General features: G+C 39.1%; 1 protein-coding gene across 3 annotated transcripts in view; it reads right to left on the bottom strand.

Annotated features, from left to right (window-relative positions):
- The window catches only part of WDFY3 (WD repeat and FYVE domain containing 3), a 272,662-nt gene that overhangs the window by 232,103 nt on the left and 16,707 nt on the right, over positions 1-23,852 (bottom strand). For 2 of the 3 annotated variants that reach the window (XM_079786784.1, XM_079786783.1), the window contains exon 2: positions 6,249-6,325. The exons of the other annotated variant lie outside the window; for it this stretch is intronic. The gene's annotated coding sequence lies outside the window, so the exon portion shown is untranslated. The remainder of the gene's footprint in view (positions 1-6,248; positions 6,326-23,852) is intronic. 3 annotated transcript variants of the gene reach the window in all.

The following is a 23,852-nucleotide window of genomic DNA, read 5'->3' as shown; positions in this document are numbered from 1 at the left end:
AAATGACAGCTAAGGTCACCAGTTTCTGCTGGAATACAAAACAGAGAAAACACTACTTAAAAATTTTAAGAACTGCTCTAACTGGTCTGGATCAGTGGATAGAGCATCAGCCTGTGGAGTGAAGGGTCCCAGGTTGATTCCAGTCAAGGGCATGTACCTTGGTTGCTGGCACATCCCCAGTAGGGGGTGTGCAGGAGGCAGCTGATCTATGTTTCTCTCTCATCGATATTTCTAACTCTCTATCCCTCTCCCTTCCTGTCTGTAAAAATCAATAAAATATATATTTTTTTAAAAAAATTTAAGAACCTATGCTTCTTCAAAAAACAATTACAATATATAACTGAAAACTCATTCATATAGTTCACAGACCATTTTCCTCTATTAAATTAGACTTAAAATGTATCACCATTCCAGACTCTTATGAGCTATTGGAAAATAAATTTGCCACAAAATCACAACACCCTCAAAGGTAAGAAAAAGCAGAGTTAACTCAAATTCACTTTAAAATGTATCAAAATTTAAAATCCAAAAATATTTTCAGAGATAATTATTTGCTTCAGCTGCTATACTGAAGATGCTTTCTTCCTACACATAGGCCCTTCTTAGAGAAGTTGCGCTTTCCCCACTTGTTGAAAAGGCAACTTGGTTGTGAAGGTTCTTCAAAAGACAGTGACTGGGTAGTGCTGGACAGCCTTCGGAACAGGAGGCAGATGAATTCTTCCTCTAGCAAGTTAGAATTTAGAATATGACCATCAAAAGCTAAACTCAACAGCCCTAACTGACCACTGTCCACTGATAAGAAAGCTGAGAAAACCATTTGGCAGAGAAACAAAAACAAGAGTACAAGCAGCACCAGAAAAAGAAATGGAGAATAAGTGTCTAAAAACATTCAGTTCCATGGAAGCCTGGCTGTACATCCTGTACTTGAGTTCTATAGTTTTCGGTACCAGGATATTTGTTCTCAAAAGAATTTCCTTTAAAAAAAAGGTAAATATGTACATCTACTTAGGTAAAGAACTTCCAATGGAAACAAGTGAGTTAAATTAGCATTTTATATAATAAAGAGGTAATATGCAAATTGACTGTCACACCCTTGCACAAGATGGCCGGCAGGGGAGGGCAATTGTGGGCAATCAGGCCAGCAGGGGAGGGCAGTTGGGGGGGACCAGGTCTGCAGGGGAGGGCAGTTAGGGGCGACCGGGCCGGCAGGGGAGGGCAGTTGGGGGGGACCAGGCCAGCAGGGGAGGGCAGTTGTGGGCAACCAGACCTGCAGGGGAGGGCAGTTGGGGGGGACCAGGCCTGCAGGGGAGGGCAGTTGGGGGCGACCAGGCCTGCAGGGGAGGGCAGTTGGGGGTGACCGGGCTGGCAGGGGAGGGCAATTGGGCAGGCAGGGGAGCAGTTAGGTGTCAATCAGGCTGGCAGGGGAGTGGTTAGGGGGTGACCAGGCTGGCAGGCAGAAGCAGTTAGGGGCAATCAGGCAGGCAGGCAGGTGAGCAGTTGGGAGCCAGCAGTCCTGGATTGTGAGAGGGATGTCCGACTGCCCGTTTAGGGGGTGGGGCCTAAACGGGCAGTCGGACATCCCTCGAGGCGTCCCAAATTGGATAGGGTGCAGTCTGGGCTGAGGGACACCCGCCCCCCCAGTGCATGAATTTCATGCACCGGGCCTCTAGTATTAAATAACAAAAATATGATTAGGACACAGCAAAGCCTGGGATTTAACTATGACTCAATATATTCTTCCCCAAAATAGGATGTTAACCTTATATAGGGTTTCCTGAGAAGATAGAACAAGTTATTCTTCTCCAAACATTTCTTATTTTTTATTTGCTTACTTTTCTCAGCAATAGAATAAAACATTTAAAATCCATGTTTAAATATAATGAGTATAATCAAACATATATTCAAATATGTCAAAAATGTATCATATTCTTTTAGAGAAAAGAAAAATATTAACGTCTTTCTTTGTGTGCAGCAGGGGCAGTAGAGGAGGGCAGTTCAGTGCCTGAGTCCTGGAGACAGACTCCTAGGTTTGAATCCTGGTTCTGTCATTTCCTAATCCTGTGACCTTGTAACTTCTCCTGCCTGTTACTTGTAGCATAAACTTAGTATGATAATGGAATCAATCTAGTAGGGTTGTTATGAAAAATAAATGATGTAATATTATGGAAAAACCTAGGAAACAGTAAGTGTTCACTATTAATATTATTTTTACTATTGTTAGCTATTAGAGTAAGAGGGTAGATTTCATAATCTGTGACATCGTGAAACTAAATTCCTTGAACAGAGTCATTCTTTGGCGGTGCAGAAAATGAAAAAAACATCAAAATGTGTGAAAAAAATAAACAGGACTTAAATGTAAACCTACATTAAGAAAAACCATAATTTCTATCGTGGGGCCTCACAACAATAAATTAAGAAGTATTCTTTCATGAGGAATAACTTGCCTTCTGATAATATTTTGTAAAGCTTTCCTCAAAATCCCTGACCATAGAAAAAGCCCACACAGATACAGCAAAGCCACAGGATAATCTACTGATGTTGGAGGAAAGTAAAAATCTTGAAGATTTTACAAAAACAGATCAAATCTTAATTCTGATATCAAAAAGTTTGAATTTTGAACCATGACTGGTTCAGAGGTAACTATGAAAATTCATTGTTATGGAACTTTTTGCAACATCATCTGGAGTAGGCAATCATATATAGTTAAGGAAGAACTCAAGACATTGTAAGGAGAAAAACAATTATTGCATCATGAACACATGACACATGACTTACAAACAAGTAGTAAGACCAGATATAAAAGAACCAAACGGAAAGGTAAAAAACTATGTGGAAGGAAATAAGGGAGGGAAGGAAGGGAGGTGGAAAGGAGGGAGGACAGACCATTCTAAATAATTTCAGCTATTTGGAGGGAGGGTAGAAGAACCAAAATATCTTAATTTTTATAAGAAGTCCCAAAATTCTTAAGTAATAAATAAATAAAATTTTAAAGGGGCGTGTACTTCCTTCCCTATACATTCTGTAACTCACATTCTCCTTCAGCATATAAACATTCACAATAGTCCTTCATTCAGTCAAAAATACTGAATCTTTACTTTCAAAATGTGATTCCCTAGACTTTTTGAGGTTCCTCTCCCACTATACATAAGGAAGATAATAAAACAGCTTGAGAGCTTATATTTCTGATTCCCCCACTTCCTCTCCTGGGTCATTTATGTTATAGAACACTTCCAAATTGCAAACTCTTATGGAGAGCAGCAGCCTTCTTCATTTTCATTTATATAAAGCACATAAAAAAATGTGTGTAAAGGTAAAGCAGATGTCTGACCAAATTAGGAGCAAAATGTACATAAGTAGGAGACTTCCTCCTAAATTCCATGTTTCTCTCAACTTAGACATAGTTCCTTTTTCTAAAAAGAGAAGATTAATTTTCTTAGGATGCTACCAAGTTGCCACAGTCATCTCACAACCAGATTAATACACTTAAAGATGACTTTTAGTAGCGTCTTCAGAAAACTGAGGAGCAGGGGCAACTTTCCCATGAATAACATTAACACCAAGTGACACATCCCTTACAAAACAATGAAAGGAACAGGTATCTGTCCTCCCACTCCCTTCCCTGAGATCAAAACAAAACACAAAAGAGTGGCTAGTGGCTAAAGTTTAAAAGTGAAATGGAAAGTTGACATTCTACTGTTACCAATTTTAAAAAATTATTTAGTGATTACAAAAGTATCTTTTCAGACCTACAGCAAAAATAGCACACTGAATTCCTCCATACCCTTTTCTCTAAGTCAACAATTTAAGCAATGGCTCCAAACTCATATCCTTTTATGCAAACTCAATTCTACCTTTCAAAAATAAAGTCAATATGCTAATCAAGTGTATAACCAATCAAACAAGCACTAAGAATTGTATCCCCCTTGATTTTCATATATTGAAGTTCTAATTCCCAGCACCTCAATGTGATCTTATTTGGAGATAGGATCTTTACAGAAGCAATCAAGGATCTTTACAGAAGTACACAAGTTAAACTGAGGTCATTAGGGCGGGTCTTAACCCAATGTAACTGGTGTCTATAAAAATGGGAAATTGGGACTAAGACAATTTCTGATGAGTTAAGTTGCTCTGAGAGCCCTAACAAATTAATACATGTAGCAATAGAGAACTAATACATACATATACTTTATTCAAAATAACTTTTATTGGCTGCACCTAAATTAGCTTCAATTGAATCCTTGAATGCAGGATTCAAGTAGATGACCAAAACTCCCAAGTCTCCAGTCTTTATTCTAGAAAAAGACATTAGTCCAGATCAGAAAATCTTAGACCACAGATTTATTTATTTTTTAGTTAGCTGGGACTCCTGCAATCATATAATCTAATCTACTCATTTCAAAAACTGTTGCTGCTTTTAAACACTGAGCATATATTAATTCCTCACAAGAACCCTATGAGGTACCAGCACCATCAATTCTATTTTTAAGATGAAGAAACTGACGTCTAGAAGTTAAGTAAGAAGCTAGTAAGTAGCCAGTATTTAGTAAACTGAGGTGCTCAGAGAATAATTTATAACTCTCCAAAATCACAGTTAGTCAGTAAGCTGGGACTAACCTAATGGTTCTTTCTCCCACCTTCAAATCTTTTTCTTAAATAGTTAAATAGAAAAGCTTTTCCTTTACTTGCTATATCCAAGCTTTGTATTTCTACCTTAGAAATATATATATTTGCCTATCTGCCCTCCTCCTCTAACCACAAAAATACGGTTACCCATTTTATTCCACTCCCTGAACCCTCAAATGCCTTTTTCAATTTTGATGCTTTTCTTGCGACTATGTTAATCATTTTTATATACTGGAACAGAAGATTTCACTTCTACACAGTTTGGGAAATACTGCTTGAGCTTAACATTTGATACCAATTAAAATACAAATATACCTGGAAAGAGTAATATGATATTATTAGTTATCTGCATTTTAGTAGGAATAAGTCAGAAAACAGGCTTTGAAACAAAGATGGCAAGACAACCATGGCAAAGTTTTAAAAATGACCGTGCCCTAAGTCACAGCTTGCCCACAAGCACCTGACTAAAGAATCAGTCTGTTCTGGGAGATCTGGGATTGGGTGCTTAAGTTAGCCTTTCTTTGGGCGTCTGAACTACAAGATATAAAGCTCGGGAGGTGGTGGCAACCATGCTTCCCTTGACCAAGAATGGAAACGTGGAGAAAGCTAGTCTGCAGAGTGAGACAGATGCACAGGAGCTGCACACTCCTGAGAGTTCGAGGGAGACCTGGCTGCATCTGGTTCCTGGGTGCTTTTCAGGCAGCCCATCTGCACCTCTGGCCCTGGATCCTTTGGCATCCCCTCTGACACACCCAAAAAACAAATAACTTCCCCTTTTTGCTGAAGTTCATTTGAAGCCAGTCCCTTGCAATCAAAAGAGAACTGCCAAAACCGGTTTGGCTCAGTGGATAGAGCGTCGGCCTGCAGACTCAAGGGTCCCAGGTTCGATTCCGGTCAAGGGCATGTACCTTGGTTGCGGGCACATCCCCAGTAGGGGATGTGCAAGAGGCAGCTGATCGATGTTTCTCTCTCATCGATGTTTCTAACTCTCTATCCCTCTCTCTTCCTCTCTGTAAAAAATCAATAAAATATATATTAAAAAAAAAAAGAGAGAGAGAGAACTAACATGGTCAAAAAGTAGTCTCCTCCAAAGTTGCAGAACATTTTTGAAGGACTAATAACTTCATGTAAAAACTAAGTTTCTCAGCAAAAATAAAGCAAAGTCAAAGACTAAAACTAAGGCAACTAGGTATCAATAGTACTTTCCAATGCCTCACAACATATTTCATCATTCACACTAGTCACTGGAGGTAAAATACAATAAAGAGTTACAAAGCCTGTGCTTACAATTAGATTTTTCTAGGGAAATAAAGAAGGAAATAATGCATTAAAAACATGATTTCATTCTATGTAAGTAACTACAATAAAAGTAATAATGCTTTACAGCCAGAATTGAAACTGAGGTAATTTATTCTAACATATCCTCTTTTGGTCCAGAAAACGAAAAGCCATCCAGAAAAGGAGGCTTATCCGAGATTACCCAGCCATCGGAGGGAATGATTGAAACCCAGCTCTTTTGAGTCACAGTGAGGCCTTGCTACAGTGCAATGGTATGGTACAGCAAAGACTATCACGATTCTGTTCCTGGCTCCTTGTTCAACAGACATAGCAATCCTGAAACTGACCTGATTCTCTGTTCTGGGCTGGCATGAACCTGCAGCAGGCACTTTCCTCCTGAAGCAGATGTGGACAAGTATTATATCTATGATGAAAGAAAGAAAAAGAAAACCCAGTTTATTTTCAGAATATGTTTCAGCATCATGAGTCATTCATTTTCTACTGATTCTCTATTTCTTCATGTGTTGCCAATGGTTTAATACTAGAACACATGGCACTTTATTTTAGGTAGGTAAAATTTGCTATTCAAAATCCATAAAGAACACAGAATCATTTAATGATGGTCTCTACAGACCATCTCGTTCAGCTTCTTCATTTTACTGGTGAGGAAACTGAGACCCGAAAAAGTTATGCAAAGAATCAATGACAACAGTTATTTAGCAGCAAAGCCAGATTCAGAACCGAATTCTTCCCACTTCCAGTCCAGAATTAATGTGTACATCACAAATCACTTTGTTTCTTTTTAGAAATCCAAATATGAGCCAAAAAAAAAATTTAAAAAAAGAGAGAGAAAAAAATTTTATGTCATTTCTTTAGGTGCATTTGTCAAACATCTGAAGATAAATGTGCTGTAGAGCTGAACTAATTTGCTCTAAATTAAAATCAGAAAACATTGCTTCCTCACTCAATGGTTATAAACCAACCTTGAATTAACTTGCCTTGTAGAGGATATTTAAATGATTTTTATTTACCATTCAATATTTTAATATGAAAACACTAGTATTTGAATCATAATATCTAGTTTCTGATCTTTCTTAACTCAGCTCTCATTAAGTTTTAGGATATTGTTTCTTTGTTCTCAAAGCTCTTTTATTCAAAATAAGGAGCTGGGATTAATTCCCATGGATCTTCTAACTCTGAAACATCCTATCTAATAATAGACAAATATGCAAATTGACCATACCCCACCACGCCCCACCGGGATCGGGCCTAAATGGGCAGTCGGACATCCCTCAAGGGGTCCCATATTGGAGAGGGTACAGGCTGGGCTGAGGGACAACCCCCCTCCGTGCACGAATTTCGTGCACCGGGCCTCTAGTTTTACATAAGAATAGTTTCATCTTTCACCAACATTATGCTTTGCTGATCAACTATTTGTTCTTTGTTATATATTTGTTCATCTCTTTGATTATATTATTATAATAGGTTAAACATAATCAGTAATATTGCCTTCATATGTAGTTAATTATCACTCAAAAGCCTGTGCAACAATAACCTAGTTTTGCTATATCACTTTTTTATTTTATAAGAACCCAGCTGGAAGTGGAAGGAAAACATTTTTAAAAATCTACCTTTTAGTGGTTTCTAAGAAACTTCCTGAATCTTTTCCCCAAATCATTCATTTGGTTACTCATTCAACAAGTTGTTACTGAGTGACTTGTCAGATGGCAGACACAGCCTTAATCAGAGAGAAGTCTTTAAAACAAGATACCTCTAGTGAAGTACTAAGTTACTTTAGAAATTCAAGTAGCAGTGAAGGAGTAGGTAGAAGTGATAAAATGTCTCCTTAACTGTAACCTCGGAATATGCCTTCTTTATATTAATTGCTAAATACAACAGTTATTTGTAACATATTTTAAACTCAAAGCAAATAATAGAATGAATATACAGGTACCTGTTACCCAACTCAAGAACCTAAATATAGGTTAATGGTAATGTTCTACTGAGTTGTTCCTCTCTATCCCATGTCCCATCTCTTTTATCCCTTCTGTCCCTGTAACTGCTATCTTAAAATTTGTGTTTATCACTCCTCTGCTTTTTAAAAAGTATATTACATATGTACCCACCCCCCAACAACATCATGCTTCATTTTGTTTGCTTCTGTTTTGGTAAAAGTGGTATTTAACAGCTCCTGTCGCCTAGGGTCTGATTTTTCCACTCAAATTTATGTTTTCAAGATTGCATCCATGTTGTTGCATGTAGTTTTAGTTCATACATTTTTCCATTTTCACTGCAGAATAATTCTGCACTGTGATCATGCCGTCCGTAATCGAATTATTCATTTTCTTTACAATAGCATCTTGTTTGTCCCGTTTTTTTTTTCTTTGCTATTATGAACATTGTTACGAAAACTCTCATACACATCTCCTGATCACACAGTGCCAAAGTTTCTCTTTAAGTGTGTAGAAGTTGAGAAATATGCATATGTTCAATTTTTCATGAGGATGGCAATTTTTATTTTCCCAAAAATGTGTTTAGTAATTTATAATACCACCAGCAATAGGTATTTCATATTGATCCATATCTCCAGCATTTGGTCATGCCAACTTTTTAATTTTGGGGTGTAAAATGGCATCTAATTGTGGTCTCAATTTGTATTTTCTTACTAATTAATGATACTGAGTATTTCTTCAAATTTTTTGGCTAATTCATATTTCCTCTTTTATGTAATGCCTATTGATATCTTTTGCCTAATTCCTCCTTAGTTGTTTACCCTTTACTTACAATTTCATATAAATGTTTTAGATGATGATTATTTGGTTTTACCCACTTTGAATTACCAGGTACAGGCAAGTGATGCCATAAAGAAGCAGAAATAGCAGAAGGCCAGAGAGAATTGGAAACAGAAACCTAAAGTACCAGTGTTTTTCTCAACCCATTTTTTGTACGTTAATGCACTATAGATGTCTGAAAGTATCAGAAATCTAAAATACGCAATTGATCCTGTTTTAGAATCTTTTATTTTCATATAAATTCAGCTAAGGCTAAATGTTTTGATATGATTTCAGTGCACTATAACTGCAATATAAAATAATTTCAGCTATCAGTTTTAAACAAATCACAATTTAAATAATAATTTGGACAGTCCTCATTTTGACCCTCACCTGTTACATTTTTTTAATTTATTTCATGCTTTGTTTGATTCCAATTTAGAATAAAGTCAGTGTTATTGTCAAAAGGGAAATTCTATAAATTAGAACACCACACAGACCCAATTCCAGACTTGCCTAGATAATTGGCTGTACCTCCTCAGACTAACCATGTCTTTACGTTGGTTTTCTTACACCTAACATGAAAATTGTGCTGGGTAAATTCTAAGGACCTCTGAATCACACGTTTTTGCTTGAAGATCAATGAGAAATAATGTTTTTTCCAGAAAGCCCCAAAAGAGTTTTAGGAATCTCTTTCTAAGTGTTACACAAACCAGGCAGATTAAACAGTAACAGCTAAATGCCTGGAAAAAAATTAACAAGCAGGGCTACAGCCCTCCTGTGGCTTCTCAGGACTCCTGGTAGATTACCTGATGAACAGCATCATGCAGGAAAAGTATCAAAAGCCACACAAAATCTGAATCACTCTATATTATGACTTTGATTCCTAAATTAGCAATCAGAAAGAACTTCCAGATCCACATTTACCACCAACCTTCTACTGTGCTTGAACTCCTTGGCACCATATCAAATCTAACTAACACTTCCCCTTTGATACACAATACTCTAGGGAGTCCTACTTCTCTCTCCTACATCATCAACTTCCTAATTTCTTCCTTCCAATAAAGCAAAACCATTCCTGTGTCTGTGTGTGTGTGTGTGTGTGTGTGTGTGTGTGTGTGTGTGTGTGTTTTAGTATTTCCCATCATTAGAAAATGAACAACGGCAACAACAAACTTTTTGACCCTAGGTTACGGCCAATTTTTTTTATTCCCTTTTCAGCAAGAGGTGACAAAAGTGTTGTCCATACTCCGTCTACTAGTATTCTTCAGTCAAATGGAACATACTCCAATTAGACTTTTGCTCCTCATCACATCCTGAAACGTTAGGTCACCAATTACCTACATACTGTTAAATCAAAAGGCCAGTCAGTTCTCTTCTTGACATATCATCTGCAACACAGGGCATCAAGCCCTGATACACTCTATTTACCTGGCTTCCAGAGAACAAAGACTCTCCTGGCTTCATCCTATTGCACTAGACACTCCTTCTCAGCCTCCTTGGCTTGTTTCTCATCTTCTCACATATCACTAAAGTCTAAGCATTTACCCTCTCTCTAAGCCATCAACAAATACTATTGTCTATCAACATAGTATATCCAGAATCTGACCCCTTCTCATCACCTACATTGAGACTTGACTAGAATAGTAACTTGATCATCTCTCAACTGGACTTTTTGTGTAGCTTAGTACTGGCATCCCAACTTCTACCCTGCCCTATGTCACTCCTTTCTCATCAAAGCAGCCGGTGATCTCGATAATCTAACATAAATCATGTAAGGTAACATCTGTGCCCCAAATCTCCCAATGACTCTTCATCTCAGAGTAAATGCCAAAATCTTTAAAATAGCATAAAAGAATCTACATAATTTGGCCCCCATTATCTCTCACCTCATTCCCTACTGACATCCTTTGCTATTTCTTATACAAGCTAGGCCGTACTCCTGCCTCAGAGCCTTTACACTTGCTGTTCTCTCTGCCTAGTTTTCCAAGAAATCATTATCTCTGTGCGTCTCACTCCCTCACTCTATTTAAAACTGCTACAATTCTGCTCCCAGAATCCCTAGCCCACTTCTCTGATTAACTTTTCTCCAATGTCATTAACATTAATTTATTTCCCTTCTATTCCTGTTCGTCTATGTCCTCTTACAAAAAACATAAAATCCATGAAGGCAAGAGCCTTTTTTGTTTGGTGCTAACATCTTCAATGTCCATAAAGAGGTCTGGCACATGATAATCATTCAATCAATAAACATTTTTTTAAAAATAAACAAATGAATAATTACTCTCTTAGGGTTAAAAATTACGAACTTTGAGTTTACAAAATAAGATAATCTAAATACTTAGGGGACAACAGGTAGTTTATTGATATAAAATAATCATTCTAATATTTCTTCAGCAAATAAATAACAATAACTGAAGACTTCAGTTGACTCTTCCATACACTTAAATAAATCACTATAATAAATAGTTCCCCCACTCCCTCGCTCCCCAAATTACGTTTTAGACTCTTGCCATCCAAAAGGTGACTCGTTGACTCATTTATTTTCCACCAACTATTGTCATATTGAACAAGTGTAGAGGGCCGCCTGGGAAGGCACATGGGCAATTTTCTTTAATTGTCGTCAGCTGAACTCAGGGTGTAGGCAGAGCCACGCCCTGGGAACATGCTTCCCCAATGAGGCTGGACATGTTAATCAGTTCTGACTTCATAGCAGCCCAGGTGTCAGCAGGGGCGGGTCTAGATATGTAAATCCAGTAATGCTGGGGCCTAGTTAAGAATGCAAATAAGCTCCTTTGATCCTAAGTTTTGGTGTTACTTCCTGGATTTTTGGGATATAAGATAAACCTGCTGTGTGGCTCAGGGTTGTTGTCAGTGCAGCCTCTCCATCAGAGAGGAAAGATGGTGTCCCACCCAGTTCCCAGCTTCAAATCTATCTCTGCGTCTTCTCTCTTTCTTTCTTTTCTTTTTTTAATAAATCTTTATTGTTCAGATTATTACAATTGTTTCTCCTTTTTTCCCCCCAAATCTCCCCATCACCCGGTTCCCTCCCCCGCGTTGTCCTTATCCATAGGTGTATGATTTTTGTCCAGTCTCTTCCCATACCCCCCACACAGACACCCCTTTCCCCCTGAGAATTGTCAGTCCACTCCCATTCTATGCCTCTGATTCTATTATGTTCACCAGTTTATTCTGTTCCTCAGATTTTTAATTCACTTGATTTTTAGAATCACTTGTTGATAGATATGTATTTGTTGTTCATAATTTTTATCTTTACTTTTTTCTTCTTTTTCCTCTTTTTAAAGAATACCTTTCAGCATTTCATATAATACTGGTTTGGTGGTGATGAACTCCTTTAGCTTTTTCTTATCTGTGAAGCTCTTTATCTGCCCTTCAATTCTGAATGATAACTTTGCTGGGTAGAGTAGTCTTGGTTGTAGGTTCTTGCTATTCATCACTTTGAATATTTCTTGCCATTCCCGTCTCTTTATTTCTAATATTTCTCAATCCCTGGCCACCTCCATTTAGAACCGGTTCGTTCATCTCTCTTTCTGCGAGGGACGCGGAAAAGGGAGATCCCCGCCATGTTTGGCCCCTGCCGCATTCAGGCCCCCGCAAACAAGGGTTGGTTTACAGACCCACAACACCAACAAAAAGGAAAATATTATAAAAATGTTCACTTCAAACCGGTTCTAGACAAAGAACCAAGCTCTTTGTAAATAAATAAAGTCTAAAAGTAAAGGGCAGATATTTTTTAAGGCTTTAAATATTTTGTTTGGAAATAATTTCCAACTTATAAAAAAATTGCAAATATAAGAATACAAAAAATCACCCTTGTTAATATTACCCCCTTTATTATTGTGTTCATGTGCTCTTGCACTTTCTTTCCATTCACACAGTCCTTTATAGTATGTTCACCCCGATCCAGTATGAAATCCAGCCTAGGATCAGGTTCTCTCTTAAGCCTTCTTTAATTTGGAGCACTCCCCACAGCCTTTCTTTGTCATTTATGACACTGGCTTTTTTTTTTTCTTTTCTAAGAACACAGCCCCCTCCCTCCCCTCTTATTAAGTGGAACATTCCTCATTTTGGAATGTTCAGATGTTTCTTCATGATCAGATTCAGATTATACAGTCTTGGCCAGAATCTATAGAGGATGAAGTGTCTGTCACCTCAGGGTGTAATATCTAGTCTCATCATATCCACCTGATCCATGTTGTTGTTGGATTATGATATCCCCCATATAAAAAAAATTCTTATTTTTTAGTATAAAAAAAGAAAGATACAAGTTCACATTCTATGTACCCTGCCTGGGTCTGGAATTGGCCATTTATTTCTCTGAAGAACTCCAGCTGCTTTGTGTTGGTAACAGTATTAGAGACCAAGATTTGTGAGTTAGGTGTGTCCACTGCCCTTTGCTTCTTGGCCTTTCTGTTGAACAGAGCTATTAGGAAATGTATGCATATACATTTTTTGGATACATATATGTTCATACATATACATATGTGCATATATATTTACACATACATTTACATATGAAAACTGATTTCAAAAGTAAATTTATACTAATGCCTTCCATTGTAATCAATCCCCATAGGATTCATTTTTGTCTTTCTCCATTCCATATTTATATGTCTCTCCATCCCAAGTCTTGGCTTCAAAATAACCTCAAGATATTTACTCAACATACAAGTGAGCCAGAGTTGCTTTGTCCACATCACTACAAAAATAAACTATAGTAGAAAGAGTTCAGAATTTGTTTGCAATTCCTCCCTCTTACCTCCACCCAAGATGAGGGTAAATAGTCAAATTCTGTGTCAGTAAGTTACTTAGATTCACTCTTCTCCTTCAACACAGGCACAGTACCAAATTAAATGCAATCTGGTTCATTTGTTTCAGATTTTGCCCATTCCCATCATTATTCTGAATATGGAATATAACATACTTTGAAAAGTCAAAACTATAGGAAAAGGTATACTTTCAGAAGTATCATTCCCTCCTATAAACCTTTGGTTCCATCACCTCCCACTATTTCTTCTTTTTTGTAAAGTTAAGCAGGTACATATATGTTTTATTCCTCCACTCGCCTTTTTACACAAAACATAGCACACTGTATATGCATGTTACACAAACCAGCTCAATCCAGACTGGAGGAAACTCTTCCCAAAGCATTGTCTTATACCAAAACCAGACAAAGACATTAAGAGAAAAGACAAGAAATCCAATATCCTTTGTGAACACAGATACAAATATTTTAAACAAAATATTAGCCAGCCAAATTTGCAATATATAAAAGAGATATTACATCATGACCAAGTGGAGTTTATTCTGGAAATACAAGGCTGCCTCAATATTTGAAAAATTGATCAATACAATTCACCATTCACTAGAATAAATAAAAAAAAACTATGATAATCTCAACAGATATAAAAAAAGTATTTGACAAATTCAACACCTATTCATTATTTTAAAACCCCTTAGTAAACCAGGAATACAATGAAAACTAAACTGATAAATGGTAATGTTCAAATAAATACAGTTAGCATCATATTTAATGGCAAAAGACCGAATGTTTTCTGTCTGTACCATTATACTGGAAAGTCACAGCCAATGCAATAAGGTCTGAAAAATAAATAAAAGGTATACATTACAGCACAAAAATAAAACTGTCTTTATTCCAGGGACATGATGGTCTACATAGAAAACCCCACAGAATCTACAAAAAAAACTACTAGATTTTATAAGGGAATTTAGCAAGACTGTACTATACAAAGTTCAATACACAAAAAATCAATTGTGTTTCTACATTTCAACAAAACAATTGGAAATTTTTATATATATAAAGTGCCATTTATAATAGAACCCCCGCCTCCTCCCCCCCCCAAAAAAAAAACAAACAAACTATGAAATCCTTTGGGATACAGTTAATGAACTATGAGCAGAATCTGTATTCTGAAAACTCCCAAAACAATGATGAGATAAAAATCAAAGCTGATCTGAGTAAATGAATATACCATATTCACAAACTGGGAGACTTGGTATAATTAAGATGTATGTCACATCTCCCTAAATTTATCTGCAAATTCAATGTAATCTCAATCAAAATTCTACTAGATTTTTTTTTTTTTTTTTTTTTTTGGAAACTGAAAGGATGATTCTAAAATTTACGTGGAAAAACAAAAGCAACTTTGAAACAGAACAAAGCTGGAGGGCTCATATCTGCTTTACCGACTCGTTATAAAACTGGTGACCTGGCCAGTGTAGCTCAGTGGTTGAGCGTCGTCCTATGAACCAGGAGGTCATGGTTCGTTTCCTTGTTCTGCCCCGTTTGTAGGCTCAATCCCCAGTAGGGGCATGCAGGAGGCAGCCGATCAATGATTCTCTCTCATTGTTAATGTGTCTATCTTTCTCTCCCTCTCCCTTCCTCTCTAAAATCAATAAATATATATTTTTTTTTTAAAAAAAGAAAACTACTAATGACAAGATAGATGCCTAGATCAATGGAAAAGAACAGAAATTCCAGAAATTAACACACACACAGCCAATTGATTTTTGACAAAATGTCAACCAACTAAATGAAGAAAAAATTTTCAAAATGGCACTAGAAAATTTGGACAGCCACATGCAAACAAAACAAAACAAAAGGATCTCAACCAACCTATACATCACATCACATACAAAATTTAACTCAATATGGATCACAGATTTAAAGGCAAAACCCAAAACTATAAAACTTCTAGGGGGAAAAATGTGCGCAATCATTGTGACTTTGGGTTAGGCCCGTGGTCGGCAAACTGCGGCTCGCGAGCCACATGAGGCTCTTTGGCCCCTTGAGTGTGGCTCTTCCACAAAATACCACGGCCTGGGCGAATCTATTTTGAAGAAGTGGCGTTAGAAGAAGTTTAAGTTTAAAAATTTGGCTCTCAAAAGAAATTTCAATCATTGTACTGTTGATATTGGGCTCTGTTGACTAATGAGTTTGCCGACGACTGGATTAGGCAAAGAATATACAGTACAAGCCATAAAAGAAAAACTGACAAGTTGGATTTCATCAAAATTAACTTCTGCTTTTTCAGATTCAGTTTTAAAAATGAAAACAAGCCGCAAATTGGGGGAAATTATTTGTAAAACACATACCAGATAAAGGACTAGTACACAGAACACATATGAAATCTCATAACTTAGTAATAAGCAACCTAATTTTAAAAAGAGCAAAAGATGTCAACACTTAAAAAAAGATATAGATAACAAATCAAACACATGAAGGGATGTTCAATATGGTTAATTATACATGAAAAGCAAAACCATGTTGAATACTGCTGCTATGAACATTATGGATATGTTCTTTCACTTATCTTGGGTATATATACCTAGGAATAAAATTGATAGTTCATAAGCAATATGTTTAACTTTATAAGAAATTAGTGACTGTTTTCTAACAGGGCTATACCTTTTCACCAGCAATGTATGAGAGGTAACTTCTAGTTAGTCCACATCCTCACCACATTTAACATTGTCAGACTTTAAGTCATTCTAAGTGGGTGTGTGATGGTATCACTCTGTGGTCTTAATTTTCATTTTCCCTGATGACTAGTGATGTTGAACATCTTCCTATGGATTTGTATCTTTCTTTGTAGTGTACTGACCTTAGTGAAATGTCTGTAAATCTTTTGTCGTTTTCAGACAGAGTCATTTGTCTTGTTACTGAATTGTGAGAGTTCTTTAGATTTTCTGGTTCAAATTCTTTGCCAGATATGTTTTGCAAATATTTTTCCTAACCTTTTCATTTTTTAATAGTGCAGCATGCTTATTTTGAAAAAATTAATTGAGCCGTACACTTATGAGCTGTTCACTTCTCTGTATGTATATATTTGAAGGAACCAGTTAATTTTAAAAAGAGATAATAGACTGCTCTTTGGAAGGTATTAAAATCATCATCAACTAGTAAATAGCCTGAAGATAATAAATCTGGCCTGCACATACTAAAAACTAAAAAATATGTCTTGATACTCGTAGTTATAAGCTCTTCCTAGCATTGGGTCCCTATCAGATGCCCAGACATGAAAACTAAAATTAGCAAGTGAGAGAATAACATGTTAAATGCCTCCCTCCTGTAATTCTGTATTGCAATCTGACCTCTGAATTATAGACATTTCAGATTAAGATATACTTTTTGTTAATTACAGAGTAACTTTTAAATGAAAATGTTTAGGTTGATAAGAAAAGCAGAGTTTCAACCTAAAGGTAGTTACATGAAAAACTAACACATGCAATGACTTTCAATAAGCATCTGATTGTTAAATACATATGCTCAAAACATAAAAATAAAAACCACTACATGTTTTTGTTGACAGCCCAGATAGCTTTACATAAGTATTGCTTATTAGTCCTTAATCATTCAGAAACTATCTCTCCTAACTTTATAAGAAGCAAAAATCATATGCTGGCCTTTGGCATATTAATGAAAGTACTTACAAAATATGTTTTAATTTTTATTGATTAAAATATTTTTAAAATATATTTTTATTCATTTCAGAGAGAGGAAAGGAGAGGGAGAGAGAGAAACATCAATGATGAGAGAGAATCATTGATCGGCTGCCTCCTACACACCCCCTACTTGGGATTGAGCCTGCAACCCGGGCACATGCCCTGACCAGGAATCAAACCATGACCTCCTGGCTCATAGGTCGATGCTCAATCACGGAACCACACTAGCCAGGCATGCTATAAAATACTAGTGGCCCGGTGCATGAAATTCGTGCACATTACAATGGACGCAAAACTCTGGGGGGTGAGGGCAAGTGTGGGTGTGGGGCGGGGGGGGGGGGGTAATGGTAAGATATGTACACATATAATACCTCAATAAAAAAATTAAAAAAAAAAATTCGTGCACATTAAAAGGGGGACCCAGAGTCAAGTCCCCGCCCATCCATATGCACCTCAAAATTGTGTGAGACCCAGACCCGGCCGCCCCCCACCCCATTGGGCTAGATCCGGATCCAGCCAGTCCCACACTTGTCAAGCCCCGCCAGGTAGGGGGCTTAGCCTCAGGTCCCCTGGCCTGGCGCCAGGATGGGGGGCGTGGCCTGAGGTCCCCCAGATGATGTGGGGGGCATGCCTTGAGGTCCCCCGTCAAGCCCCGCCAGGTGGGGGACACAGCCTGAGGTCCCCTGTCAAGCCCCAAGGGGGTGGGGGAGGGCATAGCCTCAGGTCCCTGCTGATTGCTCGTTAAGGCTCCTTAAGGGAACTTGGCCTCAGCTGTGGGGGCAGCCATCTTTGTGACAGAGTGATGGTCAATTAGCATATTCCCTCTTTATTAGATAGGATTAAGCAGAATATATTTTTTGAAGTCAAACAATAAAAGTTGTTCTGCACCATAATACCAATTCTTATTTTCCCTTAACTCATGCCCCAAAGATAATCATTGTTTACAGTCGGGTATGTACCTTTTCAGACATTTGCTATGCTGAGTATATACGTGTGTGCGTGTGTGTGTGCATGTGTGTATACATATACATATATGCATGCCTTCACAAACACAGTGTATGTAACATTTTAGAATTCTATAAGCCAAGATTTTAAAAATATTTCAATGGGGCCTTTATAGTTGAGGAACTATAAAACATGAAACCAAAAAAAAGAAAAAGAGCCAAGCCTGGACAGTGTAGCTCAGTGGTTGAGCACTGACCCAGGAACCAAGAGGTCGCCAGTTCGATACCTGATCAGGGCACATGCCTGGGTTGCACGCTCAATCCCTAGTAGGGGGTATGCAGGAGACAGACAATTAATGATGTTTCTCTCTCATCAATGTTTCTATCTGTCTATCCCTCTCTAAAAATCAATAAAAAATATTTTTAAAGAAGAAAAAAAACTGAGTCAAATAAGATAAAAATAAATTAAAATTTAAAATATAGTTGTTTGATGTGGCTTAAAATCTTGCTTAAGTTTTGGGAATTTACAGAATATATTATTACTTCTGTGGCAGACACATCTTGGAGTGGCTAGAGAGCCCACAATCCTTCCCTTTTTGGTGCCATGAAAGATCAAAGGGTAAGTGACAGGGAGATTTATGGAATGGCTATTTGAATGAATCTCTCACAACCTGACAATAACCTAAAATTCCATTCTCAGGTGTTCCCAGAATCCTCCACTGCCAAAGCAAACAAATCAAAATATAAAGCCTCCTAATGATCGGGTGGATAAGATGACCCACATTGCAAATCAAGTCAGACTTCTTCTCCAGCCAACCTGGTCTTGCTCAGTAGGTTCATGAAAACAGCAAGGTGGCAGGAGAAGCAGTTATGTAAGGGATCAACTGAATGGACTCAGTAAGACTGACTTCACTGACACTACTGTTGAGAACACATTTGCCTGAATCCCCTATTAAGCACTACCACTTGGCAAAATACATCAAGCCCTCTGCATCACAGAAATGGTGATGGCTGGTCCTCACTACATGAGACAGCAATTCTGAATTTGCCTCTGCCAGCATCGCTATGCAAGGTTAACTTGGAGTGCTGTACTGCAGGATATAAAGTAGGTTCTGAACACTAACCAACACACGATGTCTCCCATTCCAGAATACACTGGATGTAGGAACCAAACAATGATAGCGTTTTGTTTCTTGTCTCAATAATTCTTCTTGTCTCAAGAACTCTGGAATCTGTTGAGCTAGAAGTTTTCATTCCCAAGGGAAAAGATATTTATACCAGGAGACAAAATAAGTGTTTCATTCTACTGAAAGCTGAACTTACAGTGTTCAGGTTTATTTCCTCACAACAGTAGAAAGACCATCACAACCCCATCCAGTTGGAACTACCAGGAGCTCAGACCCTTTCAAGAAGGAAAGACTGGCTCACAACAGAACCTGACAAGCCAATATACTTGATAAGCAGAAGGTAACAGAAATACGAAATCTGATGCAAAACTAAGGATTGCAGCCACCATTTATTTTCTTAATAGTCATCTATATACATAAAACCCTAATATGCAAATAGACCAAATAGCCGAACAACCGAACAACCAGTTGCTATGACATGTGCTGACCACCATGGGGTGCACATGGAACAGGGCAGGCGTCAGCAGCAGGTGGCAGAGTGCGGAACATGGCGGGCGTTTGCCGCGGTGGGATGGTGGAGCAGGTGAGCGGGGGCGCCAGACACCAAGGTGGGGCGCCGGTCGCTGTCATCGGAGCGAGCCTCTGGTGGTTACTGAAAATTCTTTGCTCCACATGCTGTGGTCCGGCCCAGCGCTCATAACCTGCTGCCAGCACCGGACCCGCTCGCACCCGCTGCTGGTGTCCAGTGCCGGTCCCGATCATTCAGTGCCGTCAGTGGGTGTGAGCAGCGGCTGCCGGCCCCAATTGCCCCTCAGGGCTTCTCCACCTCCCCCTGCTCCTAAGGGACAATCGGGGCTGGAAGCCACCTCTCGCACCTCCTGCTGGTGACGGCCCTGCTTGCACCCACTGCTGGCACTGGAGCTGCCACTTGCACCCACTGCTGGCACTGGCCACACTTGCACCCACAGCCAGCACCAAAGGCAGCGCTCGCACCCACTGCCGGCCCCAATCGCTCAGCGTTGTCAGCAGGTGTGAGCGGTGGCTGCCGGCTCCGATCACCCCTGAGGGCTTCTCCACCTCCTTCTGTTCCTGAGGGGCGATCGGGGCAGCAGCAGCCACTCGCACTCGCTGATGGCGCCAGCCCTGCTCACACCTGTTGCTGACGCCGGCCCCAATCGCTCCACGCCGTCAGTGGGTGAGAGCAGGGCCAGCGATGTCTGCACAAGGGGGCGGGAGCGGGGCTGCCAGTAGACAGGGGACCCGGGGCTGGGCGGAGGCGTGGAGGATGGGCCAAGACCTGCCCCTGAGCCCACCGCAGCCTCATGGCCCACAGTTCCTTTCAAGGTGCACAAATTAGTACACTGGGCCCCTAGTGTATAATAATTACCCCATCTCTCTCATTAAATACATTTTATTTCCTTTTCCTTTCCCCCATCATGCAGATGGCAAGTTAGCAGAAATTAAATTTAGGTTGTAAAAGAAAGAGTCACAGTGGAATGAAGAGCAGCACATTACCCAGAATCAGGAGCCCTACGGCACTGCCTCTTGATGTGGTACCTCAGCTTGCATTTAGATTTTTCTCCCACTAGAAAAAGTGCACCAACAGATGGGATAGCAGGGTTATCTCTACCTTTATGTAAGTCGGGAGAAAAATGGGGCAAGAGAAAAGGTAAAGGGAGTGGTTAAATTACCAAAGGGTAGGATAGCTAGACACCTCCCAGGAGGGCTACCAAGCTTTGATTTCCCCTTCTTTGGGGATAGCCCCCAGCACACAGTATTAGATGCCTAGAGCTGGACACCAAAAAATGCTAATATGACTTCTAGGAAGTAAAAGAGGTGTGGAAAGTTTTCATTTTAATGTCAAATTATCATATTCATTAATTTTTTTGGTGCTTCCTCTTACCCCACTCAAAAACTAAACGCCTAACGTAGTGTGCTTTTGCCTTCAGAATTGTGACATTAGAATCCTCATGCCTAACATGCTTTTTCACATCCTCCTATTTTGCAAGAAAGCATATTTACTCCGAAGCTTCAGTTTGTTCATTTTAGCAGCAGCTCAGCAGCAGTTTCCTGTTAAGATGTTACAATGAAGCATCAGCAATTCTCTGCATCTCGTGATGCCACACTAGTGCATAGAGCAAACTAAACGATTACTGATTAACAATGGCAATGAATTATTTTCCTTAAAAGATACTTAATAGTATATAAAAGAATGTCAAGCCCAGCCTGCCTCTGCTCTCCCTGGGCCTTGCTTCCCCTGTCACTTAAGTCCTGGGTCACCAATACAGATTTGTGACAAGAGATACTTAAGCAGTGTCAGCCCCAATCTTTGATTCCAGATCAAGTTATCATTAACATTAATTCACCCAGCCTCTATAGCCCAGATTAGAGGACTAGGGATCCAAGCTTGTTCTGATACCCACTCTATTCTACTCATACCCTTTCTGCTGTTCTAGCCTTTTTTATACCTCAATAATTATAACTAGGCTTCTGTTTTAAACACTTTTGAGGTTCCTAATCTGGTCCCTGCTTTGTCTCGTCCTAGGACTGGGATGCCTGTTTTCGATTACCAGTCCCAATCCCAAAGACTGGTATCAGGACATTATCTAGAGCCCAGTAACCCAGGAGCCACAGACAATTAATTGTCTGGAGGCCATTCTCATTCTCTCTCCCTCAAGATTCCACATGTTTCTTTACCTTGAATTCCCATTAACAACAGGTTGTGGATGGCTCTCTGGCTATTCTACTCTTGGCATGGCCTACCAAAGAGAACCTTTCCTCAACACCTGTAGCTTAGGTAAGATTGGCTCTAACATGCAGCAATATTTCTAAGTATGAACTCATTCTAGTCCATCCTGTATGATAGTAACCTCTGCCCTACTCTTAAGCTTGACCATACTCTGGCATATCACAAATGCCACAAAACCCTATCAGTTCTTGAGATATAGTAAAAATAACTTACAGAATTTAAAAACAAAGGAATTAAACAGATAAACAAAAGAAAAATATTTTCTGAATGATATGAATTGGAAACTTTGTAATATAAACATAGTATTCCTAGATATTTATATGACAAATTTTTAAAAATCAGATAATTTTTTCAAGTAGAACAAAAGATAATGACTACATTATATTTTGTAAATATATTATAGCATATAGAAATAACCACTTAATTCCAAAGAATTCTGGCTGTAATTTCTTGACACAAAACAAATAAGGTACATCAGACCAATAAAACAATGTCTATACCTAGTCATATAAAATTAGCATCTGGGTTGTTGTTTTTTTGTAATCCTCACTCAGTATATTTTTCCACTGATTTTTAGAGAGTAGAAGGGACGGGGAGAGACATAAAGAGAGAAACATCAATGTGAGAGAGAGAGAGAGAGAGAGAGAGAGAGAGAGAGAGAGAGAGACAGACAGACATAGATTGGTTGCCTTCCACAGGAGCCCCGACCAGGGCCAGGGATCAAACCTACAACCTAGGTATGTGCCCTTCACCTTGACCTGGACTGGAATCAAACCTGGGACCCTTCAGTATGCAGGCCAATACTCTATCCACTGTGCCAAACCGGTTAGGACAAATTAGCATCTCTTTTTATCAATTCTGATTTCTTCTTTATGAAACTTAAATTTCTAATTCCACTTAGTGCCAAAAAATAGGATTCCCATTACTTTCTCCAAAATCTAGCTTTGTTATTAACACTACACCCTTATAAAAGTTGTCCCTTTGCTGAATTTCTCAACCCTGATTCCTAAAGATCAAGCCACAAATGGGATCATGAATATAAGGAAAAACTTCGAAGTAGCTCAAGATTATAGGGAAAAGGTGTGTGTATTTACCTTGGGCTCCTTATACGCCAAGAGAGCTGTAGTAAGAACAATTACAATGGATAATAAGAAACTCCAAATACTGGGGCTAAGGAGGAAAGCCAATGAAACCTCAAACAGATGTTATTAGTACATTATTTAATAACTAGTGGCCCGGTGCATGAAATTCGTGCACATTAAAAGGGGATTAATTAGAGGAAATAAATTAATATTGCTATTTGCCCTTTCTCTATAATAGAAGTGTCAGAGATGAAAGAAAATTAGTAAAATGTATATGAAAACCTTCCTCCTGTCAGAGTCTGGGGCGCACCACGGGACCCAGAGTTAAGTCCCCGCCCACCCACCTCAAAATCACGTGAGACCCAGACCCAGCCAGCCCCTGCCCCCATTGGGCTAGATCCAGACCTGGCCAGTCCTACCCTTATCAAGCGCCGCTGGGCAGGGGACATAGCCTCAGGTCCCGCAGTCCAGATGGGGCGGGGGGTGTGCCTTGAGGTCCCCCGTCAAGCCTTGCCAGGTGGGGGGCATGGCCTGAGGTCCCCTGTCAAGCCCTGCCGGGTGGGGGATGTGGCCTGAGGTCCCCTGTCAAGCCCTATGGGGGTGGGGGAGGGCGTAGCCTCAGGTCCCTACTGATTGCTCGCTAAGACTCCTTATGGGAACTTGGCTTCAGCTGTGGGTGCAGCCATCTTTGTGATGGAGTGATGGTCAATTAGCATATTCCCTCTTTATTAGATAGGAGGATTATGTGTTCATAAGTTAAAGTAATTTACTAGCTCTTTAAAAGGATTAGT

This window comes from Cnephaeus nilssonii, assembly GCF_951640355.1.
Source record: "Cnephaeus nilssonii genome assembly, chromosome: 1".
Classification (NCBI taxonomy): domain Eukaryota; kingdom Metazoa; phylum Chordata; class Mammalia; order Chiroptera; family Vespertilionidae; genus Cnephaeus; species Cnephaeus nilssonii.
This window is presented reverse-complemented; position numbering and strand designations above follow the sequence as displayed.